A 22,869-nucleotide genomic window follows, 5' to 3' on the forward strand; every position below is an offset into this window, starting at 1 on the left:
CCAAACACATAGCAAAGCTTTAACATCAATATCCAAACACATAGCAAAGCTTTCTTAATATCCACACATCCAACTGAGTCCACTCCTATTGCTGTAAGGATGGAAGGAAGTAAATAGATTATAAATAAGCAAAATTGTATGATTAGCTAAGATTATGCATAAAGCTCATATTGACAAAAAGATAGCTATTTCAACTACAACCACAATAGTAATCAAATATATATCTTTGATAGGTCCTCCATTCTCATTCAGTTGTTGCATCAAGAAGAATTCATCACATGTGGCAGCAGAAAAATGAACATAGCTTGTAGGTAAACAAAACGAACATATATGAATATTCATCATATGTTTAATTATATGAACTACTTGCCTCATGAATTCTTCATGCACGTAGGTAAACAAAATGAACATATATGAATCAAATCATCTGATTACAAATAACCAAAAACTCAAATTAAACATATGCCCATACTCTTTTATTTCAACCCCAAATTAGAAATTCATAAACTGCAAAATAAAAAATTAGGTCAGACTACCTTTGGATTTATAGTAAGTATTAAGTAAGATAAGGATAAAGGTATCTTAGCTTGCCAACCTTGCCAAAGCCAATTCTAGAAGACCAATACATAGCTTTATTCATAACTTCATCAATTTCTTTTGATTAAACAAAACCCCACCACTATTTCTACCACTTCTCGTTCTCAACAACACTAATAATTACCAAAAAAATCCAAAAAATAAATAAAAATTTAAGTAATTTAACGTTAATTTAAATGATATAGAAATAAACCCAGATTTTTTCTTAATTTAGGAATTAACAAATTAACATACAACTGAGTGATATAGATTGAGTACCTGGAGAAATGGTTTTGATGTGAGATAGATTTTGTGATCTGGATTTGATGTGAGATTCTCTTCTGAATATGTTCACTCTCAACTCACAATTCTCATAATGGTTTTCAGTGAGGTGGCCGGAAATGGAGGCGATGAAGATGAAGAAGAGCAGCGGCTGAGAGATGAGAATAACAACGATTGAGAGAGAATGGAAGAGAAGATCAACGATGAAGAGAACATGAAAGAGAAGAGCAGCGATTCTGATTTGATCAAGAAGAAAGCGTTGGGTCGGAATCAAAGATGGCTGCGGCGGAGATGGATGTGAATATGTGCGTATTGGAAAAATGAAATGTTTTGCGTTGAAAGGGGGGTTACGATATTTTTGAGGAAGAGAGAAAGCGCAGTGCTGAATAGAGAGAGAGAAGAGAGAGAAAGCCTTGGAAAATATCATTTTAATTAAGCAACAGAGATTAATCTAACGGCTAGAACGATTTGGAGCCAAAAAATTAGGATTAGGGTTAGGGAATTAGGGTAAGCATGTTTGCTAGGATTAGATATAAAGGATTTTGTGATCTGGATTTGATGTGAGATTCTCTTCTGAATATGTTCACTCTCAACTCACAATTCTCATAGTGGTTTTCAGTGAGGTGGCCGGAAATGGAGGCGATGAAGATGAAGAAGAGCAGCGGCTGAGAGATGAGAATAACAACGATTGAGAGAGAATGGAAGAGAAGATCAACGATGAAGAGAACATGAAAGAGAAGAGCAGCGATTCTGATTTGATCAAGAAGAAAGCGTTGGGTCGGAATCAAAGATGGCTGCGGCGGAGATGGATGTGAATATGTGCGTATTGGAAAAATGAAATGTTTTGCGTTGAAAGGGGGGTTACGATATTTTTGAGGAAGAGAGAAAGCGCAGTGCTGAATAGAGAGAGAGAAGAGAGAGAAAGCCTTGGAAAATATCATTTTAATTAAGCAACAGAGATTAATCTAACGGCTAGAACGATTTGGAGCCAAAAAATTAGGATTAGGGTTAGGGAATTAGGGTAAGCATGTTTGCTAGGATTAGATATAAAGGATTAAAAATGTCGTAACTAGATCTTTTACCCGTGCTACCGCCGGGACATTAAAAATGGAGAAGCTAAAAATATTGCGAAATTATTCATTACATAAATAATAAAATAAATAAACATAAACAGTATTTAAGGGCATACAATATTGGGTCGCACATTTTTGGAATATCTCCTTATACACTACATTTGAAGTGGTGTTAATACAATCCTCATTGTCATCCATTAATAATATCTTCAGACCATCCCTTGATGTAACACGTGATATTGCAACATATAGCTGCCCATGCGAGAAGACCGATTGTGGAAGATAAATGCCAACTTGCTTAAGTGATTGTCCCTAACTTTTGTTTATAGTCATTGCAAAACACACATATATATAGGAAACTGTCTGCGTTGAAATTTGAAAGGAATTATGGTATCAGATGGTGTCAATGCCAACCTTGCTTCCTGATATAACCCTACCTTCAAGACATGTCTCTAGTTTATCAAACACATGCCAAAACAAATATAGTGAGCTAACCAAATCTGAACTGGTATAAAAACCATAAATTACCAATTTCAGGGTAATCATATTAAAACACATTTTATATGCAACCATACGAAGTGATCCAATTTCTATCCCATTGGCAACAAAAATGAACTTCCAATGTTATTAGGAAAAAAAACCATCAGGAACATATAAAAAATCATGATACAAAATTCCATTAACTTGCAATGCTCACTTTACATTTACAAACATTCGTGACACTGCTAAACTTGATTTTCAGATCTTAACATGCCCCAAACAAAGCTACTTACTTTATAGTCAATTGTACATAGAGGTGAATATCCAGAGCTGGAATTTTCTGACCAATGGGATGCACATGGTGAATCATGGTATGTAATACTGACTTGTAACAACCGAACTTTAAGGAAATGTTTACCAAGCAAAATAATTTTGTTGTTAATTGAACAAGAAAACAGTTGCAGGAAATGAACAAGACAAAGGAGAAATAACTGCTTTCATTCATATAATTTTTCTGATAAAAAACAAACAGAACACACACTATGTTTTACATAGTTTGACAATACTAAAAACTTCCAATAACTACCACAATACAACACAATTAATTAAAGAAAACTGAACAGCAGTTACTAAAATAAAATAACCAACACATAATACATAAAAGTCTTCACATCAGCAGTCCTAAGCATGATATTTAACACTCCTCCTTGCTTTAGGAGCTGCAAACACCAAGCTTTGATCTCATATCTTCAAACTTGATAGTTGATAAGGGCTTTGTTAAGATATCAGCATTTTGCTCTTCTGTTTTGCAATAAACAAGAGTAATGACACCATCCTTCTGCACTTCCCTCAAGAAAAACAATTTGATGTTGAAATGCTTGGTTTTTCCGTGAAAAACTGGATTATGAGAAATAGCTATTGCAGCTTGATTATCAACAAAGATCTTAGTGGCTTCTTTGTGGTCAAGATGAAGGTCACTCAATATCTTTCTCAGCCACATAGCTTGATTAACAGCAGCCGTTGCAGCAATAAACTCCGCTTCAGCAGTTGATTGAGCCACTGTTTCTTGTTTTTTCGAACTCCAAGAGAAAACACTAGAACCAAGTGTGAAACAATAGCCAGAAGTGCTTTTCATATCATCAGCAGAACCTCCCCAATCGCTGTCTGAAAAACCAATCAGCTTGAATTCATTGCTTTTGGTAAATTTAATGCCAAAATCACATGTTCCTTTCACATATCTAAGCACCCTCTTTGCTGCCTTGAGATGACATTCACTTGCACAATGCATAAACCGAGACAAAATGCTTACCGCATTCAAAATATCAGGCCGTGTGGCTGTCAGATACATCAAACAACCGATCAGACTTCTAAAATATGCTTGATCAATCTTTTCAGTTCCATCTTCTTTGCAAAGCTTCTCTTTTGAATTCATTGGAGTGCTCATTTCTCTGCATTCTTCAAGTTTAAACTTTTTCAAAATTTCTTTTGCGTATTTCTTTTGACAAATGAATATTTCATCCTTGCTTTGCTTGATTTCCATTCCAAGAAAATAAGTCATTAATCCAAGATCTGCCATCTCAAATTCCTTCATCATTTCCAATTTAAATTCATCAATCAATGTTGCATTATTTCCTGTCACCAAAATATCATCAACATAGAGAGAAACAACAAGAATATCAACCTCATTGTGTTTGATGTAAAGGGTAGACTCAGACAAGCTTTTCACAAAGCCCAAAGTCAGCAGATGATTATCAATTCTGCTGTACCAAGCTCTTGGTGCCTGCTTCAATCCATAAAGAGCCTTCTTAAGAAGATAAACCTTGTCTTCTTCCCCTTTCTTCATAAAGCCTTCAGGCTGTTCAACATAAATTTCTTCTTGCAAGAAACCATTTAAAAAGGCTGATTTAACATCCAACTGGTATACTTTCCAACCCTTCTGGGCTGCAACAGCAAGTAGCATCCTGATGGTGTCTAGCCTGGCCACTGGCGCAAATGTATCAGAGTAGTCCACTCCAAAAATCTGAGCATAACCTTTAACAACTAGCCTTGCCTTGAACTTGTTGATGGAGCCATCAGCATTGAGCTTAGTTTTGAAAACCCACTTGACGCCAATGACTTTCCTATCTTGAGGTCTGTCAACAAGCTGCCATGTATTATTTTTCTCAATCATGTGCAACTCCTCCTCCATTGCAACCATCCAATTTTTATCAAGTTTTGCTTCTTCAAAACCAGCAGGCTCACAAACAGCAATGTTGCATCTTTGATAAACATCAGAAAGTAATCTTGTTCCCCTGACAGGAACGTCATCTACCATTTCATTTTCCCAATCTTCAATGTTCTCATCAATCTGGAGTTTTGGATTTTTAGAAATTACCTCCATCTCCTTTGTGTCATCCCAGTTCCACTCTTCATCTTCCATAAAATGCACATCTCTACTTACAATAATTTTACCATTTTGTGGCTGGAAAATTTTATAAGCTTTTGCAACGGAACTGTAGCCAATAAAAATGCCTGGTAGAGCTCTTTTGTCTAGTTTATCTCTCTTGATTTGTGGAACATGAGTAAAGCACAAACATCCAAATATTTTAAGGAAATTCAGGGAGGGTTTATAACCATACCAAGCCTCAAATGGCGTCTTATCCTTTACTGCTCTTGTAGGAAGCCTATTTTGCAAATAAACAGCAGTGTTTGCCGATTCCGCCCAAAATTGCTTTGGCAAGTTCTTCTCATGCAGCATACATCGGGTCATCTCCAATATAAATCTGTTTCTTCTTTCACTAACTCCATTTTGTTGTGGAGTGTATGGAACAGTCAACTGATGATGAATGCCAGCGTCATCACAGAATCGATCAAATGCTTCAGAAGTATACTCTTTGCCATTGTCTGATCTGAGAGCTTGAATTTTACAACCACTTTCATTCTCCACTCTTGCTTTGAATTTCCAAAATACTTGTGCTACCTCTGACTTGTGCTTCAGAAAGAAGATCCAACACATACGAGTAAAATCATCAATGAATATAGCATAATAAAGACTACCATTCAAAGAAGATGTTCTTTGTGGGCCTGCAATGTCAGTATGAATTAATTGCAACTTCTTTGTTGCTCTCCAAGTTGTCTTTGGAAATGGTTTCCTGCTTTGCTTTCCAAACTGACAAGCCTTGCAATTTGAAATATGGTCATCAAGTTCTGGAATGTCATTTGCCATCTCCTTGGATTTCAACTGCAGCAGACCTTGATGATGATAATGTCCGAGCCTTTTTTGCCATAAGTCTGTGACATTTTCTTTCATTTGAAAAGCAATTTGCTCCTCCTCCAATGGATTTAGAGCAAAACTTTTTCCTCTCATTTTTACTTTGAAAATGTCTTTGCCATTACTATCTTTAATCAAACAGCTTTCATTTTTAAACAACACTTTATAACCTCTTTCAATTAATTGCCCAACACTTAACAAATTCTGATCAATTTCAGGGACGTACAACACATCAGAAATTAACTTTGTACCTGAATAGGTTGAGATTGCTATTGTTCCTTTTCCTTTCACAGCAATGTAATTGCCATTTCCAACCCGAACTTTTGTTGAGTTTGCATTGCTTAGTTCCCTGAATAAATCTTTGTTATGTGTCATGTGGTTGGTACAACCACTATCAATCAGCCAATTCTCACTTGATTCGATGCTAGAGAAACATGTTGCAACGAATAAGTGATCCTCCTCTTCCTCTTGATCAACAACCTTTGCCTCATCATTATGTTGTTGATTCCTATTTTTACAAATAACAACTTCATGTCCCATTTGATTACACTTGGTACACTTAGCATCAGGTCTTCTCCAACATCTAAAGGGTGGATGGCCTTTCTTTCCACAATGTTGACATGGAGGATAAGATTTTCTTCGATTTACATTCTTTTCTGTTGCATTGGCTGATGTTGATCCCACATTATCCTGCTTGGCTGTTAATGCTCCTTCAAGTGTTGTTTCCTCTCTCATCAATCTTCTCTGTTCTTGTGCCTTCAATGCATTAAGCAATTCTGCTAAAGAAATTTTTGAGAAATCTTTGGTATTCTCCAAAGTAGTGATGGTTGCTTCATATCTTTCGGGTACCGTTACAAGAATTTTTTCAACAATTCTTGAGTCAGAGAATTCTGATCCCAAAAGTCTCACATTGTTTGCAATGTTGAGAAGTTTGTCAGAGTAATCTTGAATCGTCTCAGAATCCTTCATTCTTTGAAGTTCGAATTCCCGGATCAGGTTCAGGACTTGCATGCCTTTAATTCTTTCATCGCCTTCATATTCTTTCTTGAGATAATCCCATATCTCCTTTGTTGATTTCAAGGACATGATTCTTGTGAAAATAGTGGTTGAGACAGCAGCAAACAAGCAGGCCTTTGCCTTTGCCTTCTTTGTCTTTTTTTCCTTTTGCATTTTTATTTGTGCCATGGTGGGATTGTTTGGAAGTACAGGAATTTCATAATCTTCTTCCACTGCTTCCCACAAATCCAAAGCTTCCAAATATGCCTCCATACGCACTGCCCAAAGTTGGTAGTTACTTCCGTCGAACACCGTCGGAGCGATGCCGGAGAGACTTGCTTCGGTTTCCATGACGTTGAACTCACACAGATCCCTTAGAATAGGGCTCTAGATACCAATTGTTGTTAATTGAACAAGAAAACAGTTGCAGGAAATGAACAAGACAAAGGAGAAATAACTGCTTTCATTCATATAATTTTTCTGATAAAAAACAAACAGAACACACACTATGTTTTACATAGTTTGACAATACTAAAAACTTCCAATAACTACCACAATACAGCACAATTAATTAAAGAAAACTGAACATCAGTTACTAAAATAAAATAACCAACACATAATACATAAAAGTCTTCACATCAGCAGTCCTAAGCATGATATTTAACAAATTTACTGATGTCTAAATGTGGACCAATAAAAATGTGCAGTCACACAGTTATGTGTTTCCTGTATATAAACCATTTAAAATATACAAAAACAATGGTTACCTGGTACACGCATAACACACATGCTCAAGAATAAGAACAAAAACAAAAACTTGAGTTTTAAATGTCACCAGAATTAAGAATCAAAAGAAATTGAAGAGGCATGCTCAACAATAAGAACAAAAACTTAAGAAATCCAACTATTCTATAATAGCTTGTTTTCGTTAATACATAAACTCTAAGCATAATCTCAGGCTTCTTACATTGAAATTTAGAATACAGCTACACTTTTAGTCACAATCAAACACTAATGTTTAATTTCCTTCATGTATCCACTGCTAGATAGCACTAAATTAAACATAGCACTGCAATCATAGTTTTATGCAGGTTTTGGAGTGCATCCCCTCCCCACCGAGTAATTATATAGCATGTACATACTCTCATAACCTCTTCTCTTGTGTACAAAAGACAATTGGCATCATCCTTTTAGCCAAGCCCAATGCAAACTGAAACTCACGAAACAACAAATCAATACCTTCTTTTTTTAACATATCAATAATATCACAAACTATATAATAATCAACATTAACATATCAATACCTAAATATCTAAACAAAAAGCCATGTTATAAATATTTCGTAGAAAGAAATAAATTAAAAACAAACATCCATGTTACAAATATATAGTAGCATTCCATCCCTGATTTGAGACGCCGTAACAAATTCAAACAAAGTTATTAAGTCACTGAAACAAAGGGGTTAAAAACAACTCCTTACATGTAAATCCTTTGAGAAACTAATGAACACTGCATACACAACCCACATAGACAATTGGTCTTCTCCATCGAACAGTCACTCTTTCGCCACCATCTGAGATCCATCAGATTTCGCATTTAAGAAATCCAATCAACCTTCACTTCTCATTTTCTTCCGTTTCATTATGTTGCCGCTGCCGCATCAAAAAAAATTTCACCATCAAAGTTTCTGTGTGGAGATGGGGATGATGTCAAGTTTCAGATTTGAATTGGAATTGGAATTTTCTTCTCGCTCTCAATCTCATCGTTCTCGAAGTGGTTTCAGGTGAGGTTGCCGGAAGTGGAGGCGATGAGGGTGAAGAAGAAGAACAACAAACGAAATGAAATTTGTGTGGAGAGAAAGTGGAAATTTGTGGGAACCGATGATTGTTACCAAAGAGAAATGCAGAGCCATTATTCCCATATTCTTTGTCTTTGATTACAGTAGCATCACCTGGTTTTGGGGAATAGATGAGAGTAAATGCTTGTAATTTCCCATAAAACACTCTATTCATACTGTTGACCGACCATTATTGGAAAACTGATGGAAATAAAGGGTTTGTTATTTACAATGCAAACCATCAGAAAGATTTGATCAAACGGTCAAGAATGTTTAGAGCCAAAACCATTTAGGTTTAGGGTTTGCAAAGTTATTAGCAATGTTAACAAAGATTAGATATAAGTATGATGAGCCTTCTTTGGAATGTTGCCATAAGGTGAGTGCTAGAGTGTTGAATCATGAAAAATAAATATTTTGTGAAGACCTTTTTGTAACTATCTTGAAAGAAGTGTGTCACTTGAGCTTGGGAGCCTTATTCACCTAAAGTCCATGTAAGTAATTGCCTTTGAGTTAAAACTTTCTAACTATTATTTAAACTTTTGAGATTAATACATTTTCTCATGAAGGGGAGAAATTTCAGTTAGGGGTTTTGACAATTCTCTTCATTTATTACTTGCAGAATTTTTATCGAGTTATGCTATGTATGGGGCTGTGAGTGATTGATCAATGATCCTTCATATAAAAACAATCATGCTTCTCACTGTGTTATTTCTACTTTCTATCGATACATTCACTTGAAGGATTGCTAATTTTAGTATTGTCTCCTTTGATCATTAACTTTGATTATTCTGTTTACAGAGAATTTCCCTATTTCTTCACGCGCTTAATTAATGATTTGGCCCATTAAGTTATTTGTTGGTTACATTTTGGTCCCATCCTTATTATCTAATCCTAAAGTACAATGTAAACAACTATTCTAAAACCCTAATCCTATGTTTAGAGCGGGAAAAATTCTTTTTAGCCTCATTTAATGCAATTTTTGAATTTCAAATTTCCCACCTAACTATTCATAAACACCAACGTGTCTAATCTATTCCTCTTCTATCAGCATTAATATTACCACACCTTGAAAGTCTCTAATTAGTTGCTTTGAAAATTGACAAAGCATTAAAATTTGATCAGATTCCAATAGGATGAAAGGTACACACTTACACTGCTCAATACGCAGTCTCCTTCTAATTTGTTCCTCTCTCTGCATCTCTCATTTTACCTAGATTCTAATTGTTAACAACTCTCTCTCTCTCTCTCTCATGGGTATGCATCGCAAAAAACTTTGATACTGCAGAGGAACGCGACGAAACTGATACAAAGGAGATAAATAATTTGAGAAGCTACGAAGACGGAAGAAGCGTATGCTTGAGGAAGGAAGAAGCGAAATGCGAAGGATTTGCATGAGGAAGATGATTCGGTGAAGCGGTGAGAATCTGCGACCACCGTGTGAAAGATTTTCCGCCATCTCTATGAATCAATCTCCCCATGGGCGGAGTAACTTCCTCAATAGCTGCAAAGTTTGCTTTCTTCCCACCACAACCACCATCCTACACATATCTGAATCCACCACCACCGCCGCCCAAACAGTACTTCATCGGCGATGAAGCTTTCGATTCCGGAAAGTTCCGATGAAGGAAAACGTGGATGTAGTGAAGGTGAAAACAAGAAGAGGGAATGAAATCGCGGCGGTGTATGTTAAGTATCATAGACCTGCATGTGCCATGCTTTATTCTCATGGAAATGTTGCTGATTTGGGTCAGATGTTTGAATTGTTTGTTGAATTGAGTAATCGACTCAGAATTAATGTTACGAGGTAATTTTCTTTCAATTTTCATTTTCATTTTTTTTTATATTTTGTTTGTTTATTCATTAATCAGATTGTTTTTTAGCCGTGTAGATACTGTCTTCCCTAAATCATCAAATATTGGTTCCTAAAGTTTATGAATATCTCATCCTTTTAAAATGGAATTTAAATAACTATAGAAAAGGTCTTTACATTGGATTTGTCTAATCTGATATAAAAGCTGAGTTTAACTATGTCTTTTTAACCTGAATTCAAATCCCCTTAAAAATTAGTAATTTGTCCACAATTTAGGTTTAAAGGTAACTTATTTTAATATAAAAGCTGAGTTTAACTATGCCTTTTTAATGCAGGTGTCAATTACAATGTTAAGACCATTGATATCAAAGACATTAGCAAAGGAATTTTGTTGGAAGCTTGCTATAACAATCATAGATTTTAGGACTGTGGTGAACAAGGATGGGCCATGAATATATTGAAATTGTGATCGTATAAGCAAAGGTAATCTTTTTATTATCATCAACTATCATTCTTTGCATTAAATCAAAATAAGAGTGAATATTCATGTAAGCCAACTAACTAAATCAGTATAAAGCTTATTGAAGGATCCATTGCAACCAAGGATGACAATGGTAAAGCTGGATGATAATAACACATTGCATATATTTACTACACTCTTTCATATTGCATTGCAATCAAGGCTGAAGTAAGGTTGCTAATGCTTAATATTTATTAGTACAATCAAAGAATTCTCTATGTAGGTTTTTATTGCAAATGAGACATTTTTATGAAGCGGCTTAAGAAAAAAAAGTTTTACATGTTTTAGAAACGGTACGAGTTAACAGTTTGATCATTTCTTCATCTTTTATTTTTTTGAAGGAAGTTTGATTCTTTCTTCTTATTTATATAACGTGCAGTTTTATTTTCATTCTAATAATAAAAGAGGAAATTACTGTAAAATAGCCTTAATCTCTGCTTTGATACCAGGCAAATATTGGAGTAATAATAATAATGAACTTTTAAAAGTTCCAAGTTGCCGAATACTAATAGATTGTCATGTTCATCTATATATACCATTGTTCCTTTGTATAAGTATGTGTTGAAATACCATTGTTCCTTTGTATAAATACGCTACCTTTCTCTGTATAAATATGTGTTGAATTAACCTCATGGGCTGATGTGCCTTAATCTCTGCATGGCTCTCATACCAAAACTTAGGGAATGACTCACTATAAAGTCCAAGATCTGCTATCATACCATTGCTGACAGGTTTATGATAATCCACTATTTGATCTTTAGTTCAGCTACATATTCTTCATCGTGATAATCCACTATTTTGTGATATCAAAATCACATTAATTGATTCCGGCTTTTTGGTATGTAGTTCACATACACTTCACAATAATTTCATTTACTTTGACTACTCTATAACAGACTTATATAATTTTGTTTATTATAGGTTCTTGCCTACATCGGGTTTTCTCAGCTCGCATTGGATAGCGGAATAACCGTTCTGAGGATGGTTGACGAATGCGGGAATTTGTGCGGACCACTTAAGACATTGATGTGATTAAGCCGTTTATTGTTCTTCATGACATTAAGGTATCAACTTCATAAAACCATAGATTTATTTATAAGCAATTTATCATGAGATATTAATTTCATTATTTCTTACCTATAGACAAGTAACGAGGAAGAGGATGCAGAGTATAATCAAGGCATGGAAAAGGTAATAACTCTCATTATGATTGGAATTTAAAACAATGAGGACCATATTCCATTGGAATTTTTATGTAGTTAGATGGAATTTGCACAGCTGATTCATTTTGTTTAAAACATCCTTTGATTATGAATATTTTCAAGCAATTTCTGATTCATGAAATGCTACTAATTGTGATCCAAAACATGGCTTAAAACATCCTACTAAATGCAACTTTACAAGTGGCACTATGGTAGTATGTGAATGTTGTGAAAACATACTCACTTTGAGCCTGTAGGACTTGCAAAATTTTAAAATGGAAAGCTACAATCGAGTGGCTGCACCTGTTTTGGTTAGCTTAAAAGGTTGGTTCATTATTGTCTTAACTTTACCATGATATTAACTTTTGTTTCTTAATTGTCTTCATCGTAGCATTTATCGTTTCATAGATAAGCCATTCATTATGTTTCTTTGCTCAAAATGTTTGAAGTTCCTAAACTGTTTTCGTTTATCTCCTGCTGAGTTTGCTTCTGCAATTGCTGAGAGTGAAGCCTAAACCCGAGAAAGCAGTGTTGGTAGCACAAATTTGATGGATGTAGTTATGACATCAATGTAAGATCATCTTTTATAATATACTTTTTATACCTGATGATTGAAAATTGAAACAACATATAAGATGTTACTAATTCTGATACTTTTATTTTGCAAAAAAATATCTTAATACTTTTATACTCAAATTTGTGTTGATGGTATTCTTTTTGCTTTTTGTTGTTTACATCAATGGCAGTTCAACACTAGAAACTTTGTTTGCTTTTCGTATTTACAAACTTCGGTTTCATGCATTTTTTTATATAACCTGCTAACAACTGAAATATTTCATTTCCTTTTTGATTTATACGTGCGTTGCTCTGTTCATTGAGAAAGCTTTAAGAAAATTTGTTTCAGTTTGGTTATTGAGATATATTATGAGATATTAGAATTGTTTCCTATTGTTTCCTTTTTAATTCTATATTTCTGCTATTAATATTCTTATTATTTTTTACTCTTACCTTAACTTACATGTATAAGCAATATGATGATATTCTTATTAATTCAGACCAATTTGTTGTGTGCGTGTTCCTTTCTATCCACTGATGGCTGCCAGTTTAACTAACATAAATGATTCCTCCGCCAAACTTTAAACCGAGCCTTCTATTGAAATGTTACTTCAGGATTTTCCTTAATTTAAATACGGCTTGATTTTTTTTCCCTATTGGTTTAATTTGTATATTTTTCTTTCCTATGCCTTATGTTATACTTTGTTCATATAATATTCTTCAAGATATTGTTGCAAGAGGATATATGATCTCATTCTTTATATGATCTCATTCTTTATATTGTTGGTGGAGTATATATGATCTCATTCTTTATTTTGGCTTAAAATGTTTGTACGTACACCCAATGATGTCATGTGATTGTCTTTGCATTCTTTGGTTGTTTATTACTGTGGTAACCTGAACTCCGTTTCTTAGGAGTTTACGTTGTCCAATTAGTTTTCTTTGCTTAATGTAAAATTTAACTTTGTTGGAGAAGCTGTAATGAATTATTTAAAGTGTATACTTTTTGGAGTACTTATTTGAATGTGATATTTGAAGTGTATTCTTTGCTCAATGTAAGTGATATTGTCTTATTATAAGACATGCTTTGTTTTTGTGAATCCTTTCTTTGCATATAATTTATTTCTTTTCTATTTTGTTTGGACCTCCAATTTCTGTTTAAGTGTGATTTTAAGTTTGAAATTAATAGAAGCTGTTTTTTTTTTTTTTTTTATGTTCATATTATCTAATCTTAATGTACATTGCATACATGCATAATCTTGCTCCTGTGTTGTTTTTGTTCACTGTTGTGCATAATTCTGCAGGTTTGGGCTGCATTTTTACGGCAGAACTTGAGCATAAATATGTTGCTCCTGTATTGTTTTTTTTTTTTGTTACTATTTTGGACTTTTAGCGGTCGCTTTTGTTTATTGGATGCTGTTTTTGGTTCGCCTGTGGCTTGGCTGAATTTTTTAAACTGATTTTTTTTTATTTGGCATTAAATCAAGTTTCCTTTGTCCTAATTGTGCAGCTTATAAAGTTTTGTTTGTAGTTAGTGTATGGTGTATACTTTTGCAAAGGAGCTGAGTTGTTTGGTTGCTAATCAATTTGGTTCTAATTAAGTATATTTTTTAATCAAAATATATTCTAAATGTTATTTATTGTTGTGATTTTGATTTTTCCCTTTTCACGTATACAGTACCAATGAATATTGAAGATGAGCATGAAGTTTCTATGTAAAAAAGTAGGGTGAAGTTGCGCACATATCATATGTAATTTGCTATCTCAAATGTATAAGAGCATTTTATATGTGTATGGTTTTGTTCTGGTGTATACTAATGAATTGGATATGAGCAGTGGTAGTGTTATGTTTTGGTGACAATCTTTTGATTGTTTCTTCTATTAATTCTATAGTAGATAGACTACTATTTGTTAGTTCTTTGGTTACTACTGAATTTTGTAGCAAACAAAGAATAAGTAGTTACAAATATCGGTCCCTTTATTGAAACTTGCTGTTATTTTAGCTGTGATAGTCTTTTGGTTACTCCTTTTGAATGAAATTTATACTTTTTTTTAATAAAAAAATACATCGAGTTTTCCGACAAACCACTTTTTCTCCTACTTGCCATGACTTTAATTAACTGATTTCATTTTCGTTATGATGTACATACACCAAAATTTCAGTTAATTCTTTTGGTCATTGCTTACATTGGGTATGCAATATATAATTTTGCTTTTAACTACTACATTTTCAATGTATATGACCCGTGCGGCAGCACGGGTGGATGGTCTAGTAAGTTATTAATGTTACAATTTGGTCCTTTAAGTTATTTGTTGGTTACATTTTGGTCCCATAAGTTATTAACGTTACAATTTGGTCCCTTAACTTATTTTTTGGTTTCGTTTTGGTACCTTAACTCTTCCTCCGTCAAAACGAAACCAAAAAATAAGTTAAGGGACCAAAACGAAACCAAAAAGTAAGTTAAGGGACCAAATTGTAACGTTAATAACTTATGGGACCAAAATGTAACCAACAAATAACTTAAGGGACCAAATTGTAACGTTAATAACTTATGTGACCAAAATGTAACCAACAAATAACTTAAGGGACCAAATCATTAATTAAGCCTTCTTCACGAGATTGCAATATGGTCTTTTATATGCTTTTGTATATTTGGCTAAGGTGAGCGCTAGAAGTACAATACTTTATTTGAAATTTATGTCACATTTTCATCTTCAAGTGTGACTTAAAACCGTTGGAACCTACTGCCATCTTTTGTTTCTCATCCTACTGATTAGGACTGTCTATTTTTCAGGGAGAAAGAAAGATGGGAAAAGCAGTTCAACATTTCCATCGTTTATGAGGTACAAGGTTGCAATTGCGGAACTATAATATTTGCTTGTTAGTTCGTAGAAACATGAAGCCCTCTAGTACTATGTTTTATGAATCAATTGTACACTAGTCCACTACAAGAATACCACGTTTTAACGTCGGCAAAAACCCCAGTTTAACAAGGCAAAAACCGACGCTAACACTGATTTAGTGTCGGGGTCGAGCAGGCTAAAAACTTGAAGCTACTGGGCAGCGTTCGATATCTGGACTCCGAGGCTAATGTAACGTCAGTAATGCCGAGTATAATCCGACTCTACAATGAACCGAGGATATTAATTTCAACACCTGAAAATTAAACCAAATCATGTAAAAACAGCCAAACCGACGCTAAATGATACACTTAGAGTCGGACTAGAAAACTCTAAAGTCAACATTTAAGTAGTCAACAAACTTTTATAGAGTCGGCCACACCGATGCTAAAGTCAATATTCAGATGTCAACCAAAATATATATAGTCGGTCAGGCCGACGCTAGATTTTTTTTCACAAATAAAATATTCCTTTACTATATACATTATTTTCCCATTGTGCTAATAAACCAGTTAACACATCAATTACACAACAAATTCGTTTTTTATTTTATTTTTACAAGAACACAACAAATCATGTTTAATTAATTTGGACTTGTAATGTACTCAAATTTCTTTTTAAATGAATCTTGGTCAATAGGGAAAAAAATATAATCATTACCGTAATATATATTTGCTAAGCCAGGAGAATGGACAGGCATCAAGGGGAAGCAACGACATCCCAACTAGGTTGGCACCCCGCAGAACCCCATCCTATGCCGCCAAACTCAGAGAAAAATTTTATTAAAGAAAGGGGAAAAAGCTTACAAGAGGGGGGACTAGGCCAAAACCCTCAAAAGAAACAAGAAACAAAGCAGAAAAAATAAACAGAAGACAAAAAAAAAGAAAAAAAAAAAAGGAAACATCTGTCTATGGGAACCTAGAGCGAGGGAACCCACTTCGGCCCAAGAAGAAATCAGTCTGAAGAGTCTGAGGCAACACCGAGAACCAAACTGTGCCTTGCGTCGAATGGCCCAAATTAGCCAACAAATCTGCACAACAATTTTCTTCCCTGAAGATGTGAGAAGTAATAACCTGTATGCCTTGGTTGCAACCGTTATGCCAACGATTGCGGAGTAAAACCGAAACCAAGGAACGGTTTTTAAAGACCAACAGAACACTCGTTGAGTCGCTCTCTAACCAAACATTCCTCCAACCGTGTTGAGCTGCAAACTCCAAAAGCAAGAAGAAAACCATATACCTCAGCATAAAAAACTGTCGACAAACCAATGTTACAAGCAAAGGCGCCTAAAAGGGAACCACGATGATCACGGAACAGCCCTCCACAAGCTGCAAGAGTACTAATAAGGGAGCCATCTATGTTCACTTTGATCCAAGGGGCCGATGGGGCCTTCCAATAAACCATCAGCAAATCACTAACGCGATGGTTGTGAGGAGAAACCGAGAAAGCATCCAGAATATAACCATCAGAAGCAATACATTTACCAGTAGAAATTGTAACACCCCGTTCTCCCAACAGCGTAATATTAGTTAATTTAATCAGAGTAACCACACAACGGAGTGTCACACTGCTAATCAAAATTTCATAAATAGGAAATATCTATTTATTTAAATACCAACATTTAAATTATCTTACAAACTACAGCGGAATAATTCTTTAAAATATAAATTTAACCAAATTCAACATCAATAAAAATCTTGGCACAAAGGCCACAACATAATTCAACTTTATTCTAATAGCAAGTCCTTTCCAAAATATGTGATACATAAAAGAAATGAGAAGACACTCGCGACGATCCCCATCCTAATATGTATCAGAGCCCTAGACACTTGAGCCAATCAACCTACAAGCCATCATTACCTGCACATTACCCACGGTCGAGGCAACATATACGCAGAAGGGGTGAGAAACTTATCCAATAATAATAATATATAATTCATCGAATTAATGAAAACAACAACATATCACAACATGCATCATTAATAAAGTATATAAATAAATACATAAGCAACAACATAATTAATTTCAGCAACAAGGTACAACAACAACAACAACAACATTATCCACAACGACACCGACAACTCGACAATGCTACAACGACAACAACGACTCAACAATGCTACGACAACAACAACGACTCAACAATGCTACGACAACAACAACTACTCAACAATGCTACGACAACAACAACTATGCATCATGCAGGTGGTACCAATCTACGCGCGTTGAATGCTAAGCATTCCAGGGCATAAGCCCCCAACAATTTGGATGGTTAAAGCATCCCAGGGCATAAGCCCCCAACAGGTGAATGATAAACATTCGAGGGCATAAGCCCCCAACGGGTTGAATGATGAACATTCCAGGGCATAAGCCCCCAACAGATGTGAGTATGCAAATGGACTCAACTTGTGTATATCAACATACAACTTCAACAGCGACTACAACAACAACATATGTGCCTAAAACAATTATGACACACTCCCCAACTTTGACATTAGATGATACAACAACGTCAACAACGGAATCAACAACATAACATATATTTATAAATCAATTACATTCAGCTCAAGTCTAAAACATCCCCCAAAAGCAATTAAGTTTTGATCAATAGAACATAAGTCAAATATCCATAAAACACCTCAACTAAAGCCCTAACACTTAAGTTTGAAGTTGGGAAACCAACCATAAGTTTTTGGACTAACTTGGGATTAGTTATGCTAAGTTTTCTTAAATTTTGCTAAAGACCCACTTGGACTATTTTTATCATAACTCAAAATCTACAAATCTTTTCCACTCCAAACCAAGGCCATTAGAAAGCTAACTCAATTATCTACAACTTTTATGTTTACACCGAAAGCTAATTCAAAACAGAAACGGGCGAAAAAGTGAGTGTTTTCCAGTTTTGACTGACAGGAAATCGGGGCCCGATTTTGGCAGTTCGGGGCCCGATTTTTGTCGAACCAAAGCTGAAAAATCAGCTCATAATTCGGGGCCCGATTTTGGCAGTTCGGGGCCCGATTTTGGACATTCACAGCTTACGGGAAAGACCAGTTTTCACTCCAAAAACCCAATTTTTGATCCCCCAATCACCCAAAATGAATTAGAACAATGTTTACAGGTTTAGTATACATTATAGGGGTAAAACAACCTATATTCATACAATTAAACAACATGTTTTATCATAAATTATCATCTAACATAACCTCTCAAACCCTAAACTCAAGAACAACAATTTCATCAATTTTCAAATTATATATCAAGATTATTGAAAGGAATCCCACCCTTACCTTAATTCAGTAACACCAAACGACAAGCTACCGCAATCGATTCCTTCCTAGCTCTCTCTTTGCCTCTTCTAGGTTTTCTCTCCAAAAGCAGGTTTTCTTCTAATGTTTTCACGTGAAAATGTTTCTCTCCCTTTTTCTTTCTTTTTACTTCAAAAATATCTCTCTTTTCTTTTCTCACCCAACTCCCTTAATTTCTATTAATTTCCACTTAATTCCCATTAACCAAAAATAAATACTATTTCTATAATATTTCTATTTCTCATATTATTTCTATCAAATAATAACAACATTCATTTAAATAATACACAACCCCAATATTCATATAATAAAATTGCATCATAACATATTTCATATAAAAATCATATAAAACATATATTTCACATAAAATCATTTATATAGCAATTAAAGTCATATATAAAATATTCACACATCTACTAAAATATTAGAATAAAAATGGGGCGTTACAACTCTCCCCAACTTATAGAATTTCGTCCTCGAAATATTACCTCAAGTAAACAACTCAGGATAAGACTCCTGCATCTTACTCTCCAACTCCCAAGTAAGACTTTCACCAGCTGCTCCCCCCCAAACAACTCTCACTAGAGGTATCTCCTTGCCTCTCAACGTCTTCACCTTGCGATCATCAATCCTCAAAGATAAAGTTTCTACCGTAAGGTTGTCTCTAACTTGCACATCATCTCTAGGAATGACATGTGAAGGATCCGCTACATACTTCCGAAGTTGCGACACATGAAACACATCATGCAAGTTCGAAAGATGTGGTGGCAAACCAACTCTATAAGCCACTGTGCCAATTCTCTCAGATATTTGATAAGGACCAATAAACTTCGGAGTCAACTTCTTGGACTTCAATGCACGACCCACACCGGTCATAGGAGTGACTCTCAAGAACACATGGTCACCCTCTTGAAACTCAAGGTCCTTCCTACGCTTGTCATGATAGCTCTTCTGTCGACTCTGCGACGCTTTCATATGCTCTCTTATCATCTTGACCTTTTCCGTAGTCTGCTGAACTATTTCAGGCCCCAACACAATACTTTCACCCGACTCAAACCAACATAAAGGAGTCCTACACCTTCGACCATATAAAGCTTCGAAAGGTGCCATACTAATACTCGAGTGGTAACTATTGTTGTACGTGAACTCTATCAATGGTAGGTGACTGTCCCAAGCTCCACCTTGCTCAAGTACACACACCCTCAACAAGTCTTCTAATGATTGAATCGTTCTTTCTGACTGACCATCTGTTTGCGGATGATACGCTGAACTCAACTTCAACTGAGAGCCCAAAGCTTCTTGCAAGCTCTTCCAAAATCTCGAAGTGAACCTCGGATCCCTATCCGACACAATACTCGATGGAACACCATGCAACTTCACAATATTATGAATATAGATCTCCGCCAACTGAGTTACTGAATAGGTGATATTAATCGGAATGAAGTGTGCCGACTTCGTCAATCTATCGACAATAACCCAAATGGCATCATGCCCTCTTTGCGTGTTTGGTAAACTCGTCACAAAGTCCATGGAGATGCTATCCCATTTCCATTCCGGCACATCTAATGGTGTCAACAAACCAGCAGGCTTCTGATGTTCAACTTTCGATTTCTGACAAGTCAAACATGCATAAACAAATTGTGCGACATCACGCTTCAATCCAGACCACCAAAACAGTTTCTTCAAGTCATGATACATCTTTGTAGCTCCCGGATGGATACTCAAGCTACTTCTGTGACTCTCTTCTAAAATCAACTTTTTCAATTCATCGTTATCAGGGATACAAATCCTGCCTCGGAATCTCAACACTCCTTGATCATCAACCTGAAAATCACCATCTGCATTCTGATTACTAGCAACCATCAAGTCTACAAATTTCACATCAACCTCCTGGGCTTCTTTGATACTCTTCAAGAAATCATTATTAATTTTCAACATACCCAACTGTACACTCTGAGGTGCCAATTCACAAACAAGACTTAAGTCTCTAAACTGTTCCAGCAATTCAAATTCTTTCACCATCATAGCCGACATGTGCAACGTTTTCCTACTCAAGGCATCTGCAACCACATTAGCTTTACCCGGATGGTAATTTAAGCCAAAATCATAATCTTTCAACAACTCTAGCCACCTTCTCTGCCTCATGTTCAACTCTTTTTGATCAAATAAATATTTCAGACTCTTATGATCACTAAACACTTCAAACCTGGAACCGTACAAATAGTGCCTCCAAATTTTCAACACAAAAACCACAGCAGCCAACTCTAAATCATGTGTAGGATAATTCTTCTCATGTATTCTCAATTGTCTAGAAGCATAAGCCACTACCTTGCCATCTCGCATAAGCACACCACCTAAGCCTAACTTGGACGCATCACAATATACAACAAAAGGTTTATCCGGCTCTGGTAAAATCAAAATTGGAGCCGTCGTCAATCTTCGCTTCAACTCATTGAAATTATTCTCACACTGAGCATCCCACACAAAAGCTTTACCTTTACAGGTCAACTGAGTCAATGGAAGTGCCAACTTCGAAAATCCTTCGATAAATCTTCTGTAATAACCAGCCAAACCAAGAAAACTTCTGATCTCCGTAACTGACTTAGGAGTCTCCCACTGTGATACCGCTTCAACCTTCGACGGGTCTACAGCAATACCACTACCAGAAATAATATGGCCAAGGAAGCTTACTTCACTTAACCAGAACTCGCACTTTGACAACTTTGCATACAACTTCTTTTCTTTCAGCACCTGCAACACAATCTTTTAATGCTCTGCATGCTCCTCTTCGGTCTTAGAATAAATCAAGATATCATCAATAAATACAACAACAAACTTATCCAGAAAAGCATGAAAAATTCTGTTCATATACTCCATGAACACACCTGGCGCATTAGTGACACCGAAGGGCATCACTTTATACTCATAATGGCCATACCGTGTCCTAAAGGCCGTCTTCTGCATATCTTCATCCTTCACCTTAATCTGATGGTAACCTGACCTCAAATCAATTTTACTAAACACGCGAGCACCCACTAATTGATCCATCAAGTCGTCAATTCTCGGAAGTGGATACCTGTTCTTTATCGTCACTTTATTAAGCTGACGGTAATCTATGCACAATCTCATGCTACCATCCTTCTTCTTCACCAACAATACTGGCGCTCCCCAAGGTGAGACACTCGGTCTTATAAATTTCTTATCAAGCAATTCTTCTAACTGTTTCTTCAACTCTGCTAACTCAACTGCTGACATACGGTAAGGAGCCATCGACACAGGCTTCGTACCCGGCACAAGATCGATCGAAAATTCAACCTCCCTCTCTGGTGGTACATCTGGAATCTCACCAGGAAAAACTTCAGGAAATTCATTCACAACGGGCAATCTATCAATTATCGACTGATTCTCTACAGACAAATACGCCATCAAAGAAAACATCAAGTTTCCATCATGTTTTAATTGCTTCAGCTGCTTAGTAGTCAAAAACTCCTCTCCACTTTCTTCTTCAGCAGAAGAAAATACACCGACTTACTAAAACAATTAATACGGACATGGTTGTACTCCAACCAGTCCATACAAAGGGTTACACAACAAACAACAAACAGGACAACAATGACAATACAAAATTGTCACACAACACTACTAGGCTCGACACAACTCTACTAATTGGCCGGACGGACCGACCTGCTCTGATACCAATTGTAACACCCCGTTCTCCCAACAGCGTAATATTAGTTAATTTAATCAGAGTAACCACACAACGGAGTGTCACACTGCTAATCAAAATTTCATAAATAGGAAATATCTATTTATTTAAATACCAACATTTAAATTATCTTACAAACTACAGCGGAATAATTCTTGAAAATATAAATTTAACCAAATTCAACATCAATAAAAATCTTGGCACAAAGGCCACAACATAATTCAACTTTATTCTAATAGCAAGTCCTTTCCAAAATATGTGATACATAAAAGAAATGAGAAGACACTCGCGACGATCCCCATCCTAATATGTATCAGAGCCCTAGACACTTGAGCCAATCAACCTACAAGCCATCATTACCTGCACATTACCCACG

The 22,869-nt window shown here is 35.6% G+C and overlaps 1 long non-coding RNA gene across 1 annotated transcript; it reads left to right on the forward strand.

Annotated features, from left to right (window-relative positions):
* Positions 1-9,418: 9,418 nt before the first annotated feature.
* On the forward strand, positions 9,419-14,559 carry LOC146907954 (uncharacterized). The gene is made up of 4 exons (XR_015019941.1): positions 9,419-10,298; positions 10,640-12,015; positions 12,284-12,597; positions 14,260-14,559. It is a non-coding gene; the product is annotated as an uncharacterized LOC146907954 (long non-coding RNA).
* The last annotated feature ends 8,310 nt before the right edge of the window (positions 14,560-22,869 follow it).

The sequence above is a fragment of the Medicago sativa genome, chromosome 7 (genome assembly GCF_051527215.1).
Source record: "Medicago sativa cultivar Bolivia chromosome 7, Bolivia_mono, whole genome shotgun sequence".
Lineage (NCBI taxonomy): Eukaryota > Viridiplantae > Streptophyta > Magnoliopsida > Fabales > Fabaceae > Medicago > Medicago sativa.